Here is a 10970-nt window from a genome sequence, read left to right on the forward strand (position 1 = left end):
TTTCTGAAATTATGTTTCAGTTTTTTTTTTCTTCTTCTCCAATTCGCATCTCCCTACTGCTTTCGTCTCAGTTCTTCATTGGAGCTTCAATTTACTGGTAAATTTCAACACCTTCGTATTTGTAAACCCTAGATATACAATTCAGTCTTCAAATCTTTTGAAACATTGTTAGGGTTAGTATGAATTTGTTCTGCTCGTATCTTGTTAGATTTGGGTTTGTGAAACAGTTTGGAGATTGGATTGGTTTGAGATATGGTGAAGCGGAGAAGAATATAGATTGGTGTTGAATTAGTTGAAGTTTTTCGAATTCAGGCGACAATGGAAACAACAATAATCAATAAAAAAGGGGATTTCTAGGAATTACCGAGATGAGGTCAAATTGCAATTCCTGAGACGCGAACGAAGGCGAGGTCAAGTTTGATTCCGATCATCAGTACTTGATTCTGGTCATCAGTACTTGAATCTGTAAAAATCTAGGGTTAATGTGTGTCCCGCACAATAGTACTCAATCCATGGCGGAGAAGAACGAAAACCACGCATCACCACAATCAGAGGATGTAAACGATCTCGTAGAGTTTTACAATACCAATTGTAAATCACTTAATCTTCTTTGTCGAGTTCGTATTGCTCCGGATGGTGTTAATGTCACTGTAAGTATATTTCTCAAGCTAAGTTTAGGGCCTTTGTTTGTCGCAACAAAAATAATGATGGGTTCGTAAAAAAGTTTGGATTACTGGTGCTTAGGTTGGTGGGAAATTAACAGCTTTGGAGAAACACATTGAGGATGTTAAGCTGAATAATTTATTCGAAGGGACTGATTTCAAGTTAGCATCTTGTTACTCTCCTTCTAATGAGAAGATTGCAAAAGAATGTGGGTTTACGTCTCTCTCTGTTCCTGTGGTAAAGGTCATTTTTAAACTCTCATCGGTTGTGGTCACTCGAATTCAAATTAGCTGGGCTATGATCTCATTATGGATAGTCTTACTGGTGGTGGTTGCTTCAATCTATTCAAAGTTATAATCTGATTATTGATCATTATAATGTTTATAGGAACTAGTTACATTTAGCTCACAACCTTTTTGGAGTCACCAGCAATATCAAATGCTGGGAGACGTTTGTCAGCAGCTGAGTTTCATTCGGTTCTTCATAGTGCCGGTATGTGACTGTTGACGTGATTTTACTCTCTATCTTTCCATACTTTGTTAGTTTAGAGTATTGGCTAGATAAGAATATGTTGTAACCTCAATGTTGCGATTATGGTGCATTTTTGAAATGAACTTTTCAGTTAAGCATTTGAGTCCTTTTTTTGTTCATTTTGTCAGTGGTTGAATCAGTGGAGTTGGCTACGTTTAACCTGGATTCAACTACGGATTTTCGACGTGCTCTCTCTTTAGTCAAGAAATAGCTCCTGGATTCTAGTGGCACTGATCATCTTATGAGGATAGTTTTTGGGTACCGTAAAAGCTAGATCTATGTAAGGAGTAAACATTACATGTCGGTTAAGATGCATGCGAATGATTTTTTATCTTCATTTTAGGGCACTTCGAGTCCTTTTTTGATCATTTTATCAGTGGGGGTACATTGTTTTCTTCTCTTATCTACATAAGATGGTGGATTGCGATGTTGATATTGAACTCGAATGTCCTAGTATGCACATCTAAAAAAGTTGTTGCATAACTTGTTATGCAATCCAGAAAATGGTTGCATAACACGTTATGCAACAAATTTTTTGTTAGCATTGAAACCAACAAAAAAAAGACTGCATAACTTGTCATGCACCTATAATAATTTCTGCATAACATGTTATGCAATCGTGAAAATGGATGCATAACATGTTATTTATCTGCAAAAGTTTTTGCATAACTTGTTATGCAGTCTAGAAAACGGTTGCATAACACGTCATGCAACAACTTTTTTGTTACTATTGAAACCAGCAAAAACAAAGACTGCATAACTTGTCATGCACCTACAATATATTTGCATAACATGTTATGCAGTCGTGAAAACGGATGCATAAAGCATTATGCAACCACTTTTTTGTAAGCACTGAAATAAAAAGGTTGATGCATTACTTGATATGCATCCAAAAATTTGCATAACGCATTATGCATCAACTTTTTCTGCATAATGTGTTATGCATTATTCTTGGTGGTTGCATAATGGTTATTGTTGATGGTGGATTTTAGTTCAGGGCTAAAATTGTAAAACCAGATTTAATGCGCTGACATCCTGCAAAGGGTAAAGCCGTTCGATAAATGATGAGTACCTCTTCGCTTTATTTATTCGAAGCAATTCAATAAATACACGAAATTCACCCAGAATGGTGCATGCAGCAACAATCCCAATTATTCTGTGAATTTTAGCATTATTAATTAATGCATGATTTGCCTAGTATTTCATGTGATGTTCCTCGCCGAACTCTCATTATTAGCATGACATGACGACTGAGTGTTCACTCTCAGTAGCAGGGCTGAACATGGTTTCGGTTTTCCGCTGGAACCGGACCAAACCAGACCAATTAGGAAGAAACCAAACCGAACCATTTACTAATGGATTGGTTACAGTGTAGAAAGTGGGAAACCGATAGTGTTGGTTTTGGTTTGGTTTGACCTCTAAAACCAAACCAAAAACCATTGGAAAACCGATTAATTTTTAAGCTTAGTTTCTACCGTCGATTTACAAGTATTATATTCTACTCATTGATTTAGAGGATAAATAGAAACCCTAAATCTAATATTTCATTATGATACTCTCCCTCTTTCTCTTTCTCCTTCTCTCAGTCGCCTCCCTTCTCCACCCCCAACTACAACTGCTGCTACTCGACTTTTTTTTCCCGTTTGTCAATAACTAAATTAAGATATATTATATATCTTTTTTTGATCTCTAGAATTAGAGTAAGCTTTAACTATTCTTGATATTTTTTTTATTTATTTTTTTGTCTGTAAATTTGTGTAAACCAATACTATCGACAACTACGATTTTTTTATCTGTAAATTTGTGTATTTTTTTTTGGTTTGACATAATTATTGGTTAACCAAAAACCACTAGGACAAACTGAAACCAACTGGAACCATTTGGAAACCGAACCAATGGTTAATGGATTGGTTTGGTTTAGATTTTTAGAAACCAATAGTATTGGTTTCGGTTTTGGTTTGGCTAGAAACTGAACCAAAACCGACCATGAACAACCCTACTCAGTAGAGTAACATGAATCTCCAAGTGCCAATTTTGAGACATGTACGAAATACCCGTACATGCTACATCATTCTCTGACAAAAGAGAATTTCGAATCGATGCGCTTTCAGCTCAATCAAACGTATTTAATTTCCTTAAGGAAAATCTGGACTATCCATATCAGTCTCAGGCCGTGCAATTTAACAAGCCTAGCCAAACCTTGGCAAAGAATGGGCGATTGATGTGATGACCACCGGCGGGCCAACTTGTGCCCTAGCCGGTCGAACATCACACGAACACCTCCCAGCACCATCAAACGCCAACTCTAAGTAGGGTGGCCGTGCTGCTTTATAGAGGTTCGATCGAACGTAGACTGTCCAGGGCAGTTTTAAAACCATTGCAACCGTCCAACTTCGCAAGCGTGGTTGGACGGATTAGATCATCACATGAATGATCAGAGAAGCGTCAACGCACATGTTGGCGGGCCCACTTCTCCCCTACCCGATCGGCTTTCTCACGGCAAAGCCATGGAGCAATGAAACGTTTGCTCGAAGCATGGATGGCGTGATGCTTTAAAGGGTCGCGGAAATTCCACTAATGTCTTAAAAAAACACGGCCATCCAACTTATCCAGCATACTTGGATGGCTTAGATCGCGTCTAAGACCATCAAGAAGGTGCACATATGTTCACTGTCAGCCCAACATGGGCCCCACACGGTCGGTCCTCCCAAAGGAGAAGAGTGGTTTGCCAAACCGTTTTGTCAAAGTCACGCGTGCGTGACCATTTAAAAAACCCTAATTAGGGTTTGCGGCGATGCATATCTGTCGTAGTTCGATCGCGTCCACCCATCTTCGCCAGCCTAAACAGAAGGTGTAGATATAGACTCAAGAGGTCCCAAGGATGTCGACGTGATCACCGTAGGCCCATTTGTGCGTGTGACCGACCGACTTGGCGAACCATGGCCGAGCGTCTCGAAACGCACGCCCGAAGGTGGCTTGTCACGCGGCTTCCAAATTCTTTGCTGCAATGGATTTCTGTCGCAAATCGATCACGACCACTCACCTTTGCCAGTCAATTTGAGTGGCCTAGATCAAGCCTTCGTGGGACTGAGAGGTATAGACGTGCGCAACAACGGACCGCCTCCGTGCGTGACCGATCGGTCCCACCAAAAGTAATTCCCATGCTTGAATTCGATCAAGCCAAAGAGGGATGCTCGCGCACCTCTTAAAAATCCTAAAATTCCATCAACGGTCGTAGATATATGTCGTAAACCATCTCGTCCGTCCAACTCTGCCAGCTTGGATGGACAGCCCAGGTTAAAAGCTAGACGACCAATGAAGCACCTCGGTGATCACCATCCGCCACTCTTACACATGGAGTGATCGACCATGGGGTGTCTCGCCCGTGCGGCCTCCAAACGATCACTTGAAGATGGTTGGACGTGATGATATTTTAAGACGCTTAATTCGCGACTTATTCAGTTAAGCTTTAAAACAGCGATCCTTCATACATATTGATTATTTTCGATGCATTACATGCATCGAGCATACACGATATTTCACGAATACCCACTCCTTAAATAACTCACCACCGTATGCTATTTCCTGCGATGGGTCCCATGATCCGCTCGTTCGAGACATCAAGCATGTCAAAAACTGGGGAATACTTACTGGGGTATTGGTCTGGCGGTTTACAACATGCAGCGTGCAACGCGCCACTACAAGAACGTGTCAGGAAAAGGTGGACGGTTAACAGTGATTAGGGAAGTGGGCAAAGGTGTGATCGTGTGACAATCACCACTCCTACACGACCCCACTACTCCATCACTTCACCTCCTCCACTTCATACGAGATGAGGGTTGCGCTCAATGACTTGTATAAATAGGTCATTCACCTATTTCTAAACAACACAGACGGAGAGAAACCAAGTGTTGTCATAGTATTCAGAAAACACCCAGAACTGATAGCTTACATTGTGCAAGCCAGTTCATCATTCTGATACAAGTCATAAACATCCAACACCTTCACAATCTCAACACCTTCTTCGCTTCCCTCCCTAAGATCAACCCCATCTCCTTCACTTTGTGATCGAATCAAGTCTGGAACGGTCGTTTCTTGGTTTAGGCCAGAATTGTATAGATTGATCTCTCGAATCAAAAGCACTCCCGTGCAGTGCATTTTTTTAGGTTTTAGATTCGTTTCTCATCCACACACCCAAATTTACCAAAACCAGTAGAAATAACTTTCACCCATAAACAATTGGCGACCACAGTGGGAGATTAATCTCTCGGTTGCAAAATTAGATTCTCAATATTCATTCTAGCCTTCTCAATTTTAAAGGGATGGATCTTAGGTCCAATTCAATCATTAACCTATTCATTTTTCACCAATCCCATCTTTCATTTCACGATGTATCCTCGCCCGCTAGATTCTTCGGAAGCCATAGATAATTCAGACATCATGGGAAATATGGCTAGGATGCTGGAGGATATCCTGGCAAATCAGGCCGGTATTGCTAGAACGCAGAGAGAGACATTCCGTCTTTTAAACAATATAACAGTTCAATTACAAGAAAGCTCGGAAAGCGTTTACTCAGGGAGTACCGCAAACGCTGATGTAAAAAAACGTTGGATCCTTATCTGGAAGCGATGAATTTACCAGCAGAGATGCAGAAAGAAGCCACAGGGGACTAAGGAGAGACGAACAACATGATCCAGCTGGTAACAGAGACTCAAGACAATTCCATAGAGGAAAAGACTTATCGGAGATGCCACAACATTTGATAGATAAAAAAAAAAGGAGCCTGCGGCTTACGAAGCCTTGCTGGAAGATTTATATCTCAAAACCCTTGCCGAAGTTCAGAAGGCTTCCCAATCCACAACAACTTTTCAGCCAAGTGAAGAAATGCTTGAGGAAGGAGAAATCAATCAAGGAGCATGTGAATACATGGGCTGGGAGCATTCAACTCATTCACCCAGCAGTGATGTTATCGCCAAGCCGATGTCTTTTGCGTTCCCGCAAAGCCGCCCAGCTAAGCAGGTCGCAGGTATGCTAACACACGCTGGTTTCCTAACTCCATCTCCGAAGCGTGCTTCACATCAAAGTCAACGGGAGACGTCACGACATCCGTTAGCGCAAGAAAATCCAGGCTCAAGATACCCTCATTTCCCGTTCTCGATGAAGAAAATCTTGGAGTTGTTGGAGGTATGGGTACGAGACAGAGAGGTGTAGCTGCCTCCTGTGTGGCGTCAACCGACTGATCAAGAAATAATAGATACGAGATATTGTCATTATCACCGGTTTCTTCATCACCCTACCAGTAAATGCAACGCCCTGAAACGCATTGTCCAGAAGAAGCTTAATTCAGAAGAGTTGTTTTCTCTATCCGAAGATTAGTGCGTACGGCTTTCTTGAAGTGGGTACTTGGGAAGATCTAGTTTCATACAAATGGAATTTCGAAGAGCAAGTAAGTTATGTTAAACAATTTTACGAGAAAGATAGTTTTAGAATCTACTGGGAACTTGGCGTCCCATACTGAGAAAGAGGTTCAATGATGCAAATCACCTTAGACATCGTGCATATCTTTCCCCTTTTATGTTTTCCCTTTTCACACGATATTTGCAATTCCATAAGACATGTACGATATCGTTAGAATAACCACATTATTCATAACCAGAATGCAAATTCCGTTCAAAACTATCTCAAAATAAACCAATTCAAAATTGAACCACCTATTAATTCAAGACCCAAAATCAAGGTGCGAAAGGATTTCCTCACATCACTCAAACCACCTAAGAAAGGAAAAACATGACTAAAAAAGATGTAAAGCATTTAAGGGAAATCCTTCAGCAGCAACTCGTTCTTCTGAGAGAAAGCAACTTTCATACTCTGGAGAGCGGCCTGTTTCAGCTTCAGCTCCTTAGACAACCTTTCGATCTCTTCTTCCTGACGAGCAATGCAGTCTGCGGAAGGAACTTCACGCATCTCACCTTGCAGCTTCTGAAGCTTTTCGATTTCAGAGAATCCTTCGTAGAACCAAGAAGCGTTGAACTCATACTGCATGAACACGTCCCGGTGGGACTCCCAGTTTGAAATTATCTCTTTAGAAACTATGCGCCCAGTCACGACGCTCATGTCGTAGATGGTGGATAAAGCTTCTTCAACACGTTTGGCCAATGCGAAGCGACTCATAAGTTTTCTCGAAGTGGCAATATGACCATTTTTTCTCCATATTTTGGTGTATAACTCCTCATACTTATCCGGCACGCTAAATCCTCCAACCAGCACATGATTTGAGTAAGGAGTATCAAAAGGAGGATCAAAGACAGCTCCAGGGAGAGGATGCATCACCAACGCTTTATTAACTGCGGAAGATTTTCCAGAGGGAAGCACCTCTGTAATCATGGATGTAGCCTCTCCGGAATTCCCCGTGTCGTTCGCTTCACCTTGAAGGTTGATTTCTGCCACGGTTCCATCCACAAGTTCACTGAAACAATCAGACTCCTTGCCGCTCTGGAAGACACTTCCTTCGTCGCCAACCGAGTTTGCATCATCCTTTTCATCACCTTCAAGAGGATCAGTATTGCCAGACTTCTCTAAAGCAGGTCCAGCATCGCCAGACTTCCCTAAAGCAGGTTCGACATCCCCGGATTTCTCTAAAGTTGCGTTATGACTACGCGCCAGCATTGTAAAAGCATTTTCCTTCCTGAGACCCTGAATAAGTAGCACATTCAACGAGGATTTCCTGAGATAAATAAAATGGGATGATCAAAAGGAAGAAGTTCAAAGTACCTGCATATGAGAGGAATTGAAGACCATGGGACCACACGCCTGCTTCTTAGACCTCACTCCTGCATCCTGGGAACTGCAGTCATCTGTAATGCTAGCCCTGGTTCGTTTACCCGGTAGCGGCTTCAATTGTTTGTGCTGCTTTAAAATTTCGGAGGATGGCTCGCCGCGGGGAACTGTCGCAACTTCTTCCGAGAACTTTTGAAAAGCTAACAACTCTCCTTTCCAAAAACGCTTATACTCACCAGTCGCAGCTGGCCTTCTTCCAAGAGGCAAGAATGGAAGGCTCTGCTCTGGTGTGAAGATGTCTACATTGAGAACAGATGGAACGAGATCCTTTGAAGGAATTGTCGGACGACGGAATGGATTGCCCTGGTCAAATCCCATCTGGCGAGCGGCCCTGTCAATATTATAAGGAACCACAGTAAGGAGTTCATCAAAGAAAGATGAAATATATCCTGGAATGCAGCTTCACAGGAAAATGATTTCTCCATGATTCATGGTTTTTCCCACAGTGTGCAACACAATGTCAGGGGCAGTAGTGAAAGTTTCCGGTTGAACCATGGAAGAATGATCTGGTCCCCACGGACGGAAATCTATGACGTACACGTTATCGATAAAATCCACAAGTCTCAACCCGGGTTTTGGAAGTCTGTTCTGCCAACGGAGTATCCTTAAGCCTCCATACAAACCAGAAAACGAAGTTGTAGGGACATGGCCGTAACCTTTGAAATACTCCCACAGGCACGCCTGAAGAAAAGCAACATGGATATGCGATTCCACTTTCTTATACCCGTTGGAAGCATGCATGTCTACCGCCAAAGCATCCAGATGAGAATACAGTGATCCAAGGAATAAGGCGCCCAAAGGGAGGACCACACCTTTCGCCAGCTTTATAGCAAACATGACGAGATCCTCTCATATAGTCTTCTTCCCAGAAACGTCATCAAAGATGTCCCTAGACAGCCACAAAGACAGAAACGCAACTACGTTGAGTTCATCATCCAGTGCTTGACCCGGCTTTGGTTTTGCGGGAGACCACTCAGACACCCACCAAGTGTAAAATCATTTCGCGTCCTTTTTCTGTTGTTCATACTCTCCTGCCTTCTGAAGTATAGCATCGAGGATGACGCTTTCTGCAGCAGATAGATTATAATGGAAACTTCCAGCAATACGAAGATTCATCAACACAACCACACTTTCCAAGGTAATGGTCATTTCTTCCCATCTGCATCCGGCCGTGTGCGTGGAAGGGCGCCATCGAGAAATGAAAGTAATCAAACCAGCAGCGTCTTTCTTAATGTGAAGAATTGCAGACGTCATAACAGCCTCGATGATCCGCGCTTTGGTCAAGTTATCTTTGATACACTCATTTCCCAACAGACGCCTCATCCATCCTTCATAAGAGCTCAGTGGAGTATGACAAAGCTTGAAATCAATGGGAGAAGGTGGATATTCATTCTTCCGAAGACAGAATCTCATCACGTTTTGTGGAAAAGCGGACGGAGTAGCCTCTTCATTTTCCGAGCCAGTGAGTAGGGTCCACTTATGGCCTGGATGAGTTCTAACATTTGGAAAAGGCGCAGTAAACAACTCATCATCTATATTCGGCATGTCTTTGGAGTTGTTGACACCTCCCGACTTGACAACAACATTATCCCCAGGTGACATCTTAACAAGAGCCTCTTTGTTCATTTTCAACAACTACAATGAAGTGAAATGGAAAAAGAGTCACTACTTCGTAGGGAGAAATCACGCAATATGGGTGTTAATAGTTAGAGCTGATATAAAAAAAAAATCTTTTTGTGGAGTATGTGCCCGCGGCCAGTGAAACATACTCCCTTGGTCGTGGAAGAGTATGTACACAGCAGACCCACGTTCGAGACAAGCATGCACACAGTGGGGTCTACATTTGTTCACGGCACGCATGCAAGCTGTGCAAGGGGAAAATAACCGCGACCCAGTTTTCTATGGATGGATGGGTAAACAAAGTTGTTCATGAGGGTCGTGTCTACAGCCAGGTTTTTTTACAACCTAGGGCTAGGTTTTACATGCAACGATGAAAAAGGAGCAAAAAGCAGTATATTCATGTAGGATTCATGGCTTGTTTTACTACGCAATCCTAGCAATATCAACCACTTTGCCATTAATTTTACTGGTGGAGTCAATCATGATATGTCTTGTAAAAAAGTTTCGTCTACAACGGGATGATTTTATCTGGATAAAGGAGGTTTACCTAAGAACTAGGGTTTGCGTCCACAAAAATATATAACAAAAACAAATATGAAGAGAATGGACGAAGTACCTAACTTATTGTTGATGAACGGTGACGGCAACAACATCAAAGTCCGGTGACGTCAACGGCGAAGTCCGGCGGCAACGAGGTCCGACAATAGCAACAGCAAAGTCGCGACAGGGAGGCTAGGCGAGCGGAAAAAAAAAGAAGAGGAAAGTGTGAAGAAATAAAGGGGTCGGTCAAAGCTCCTCCGGGTAATCTTCCTTCACCTCGTCTTCTTACGTTGTATACGTCACCATCTAATACCTACCCCGCAATAGTGCAACTATTACGTACTAGGCAGGGAACTTAATGTTGGTGGTGGATTTTAGTTCAGGGCTAAAATTGTAAAACCAAATTTAATGCGCTGACATCCTGCAAAGGGTAAAGTCGTTCGATAAGTGATGAGTACCTCTTCGCTTTACTTATTCGAAGCAATTCAATAAATACACGAAATTCACTCAGAATGGTGCATGCAGCAACAATCCCAATTATTCTGTGAATTTTAGCATTATTAATTAATGCATGATTTGCCTAGTATTTCCTGTGGTGTTCCTCGCCAAACTCTCATTATTAGCATGACATGACGACTGAGTGTTCACTCTCAGCAGAGTAACATGAATCTCCAAGTGCCAATTTTGAGACATGTACGAAATACCCGTACATGCTACATCATTCTCTGGCAAAAGAGAATTTCGAATCGATGCGCTTTCAGCTCAATCGAACGTATTTG

This window comes from Papaver somniferum, chromosome 9, assembly GCF_003573695.1.
Source record: "Papaver somniferum cultivar HN1 chromosome 9, ASM357369v1, whole genome shotgun sequence".
In the NCBI taxonomy this organism is placed as follows: domain Eukaryota; kingdom Viridiplantae; phylum Streptophyta; class Magnoliopsida; order Ranunculales; family Papaveraceae; genus Papaver; species Papaver somniferum.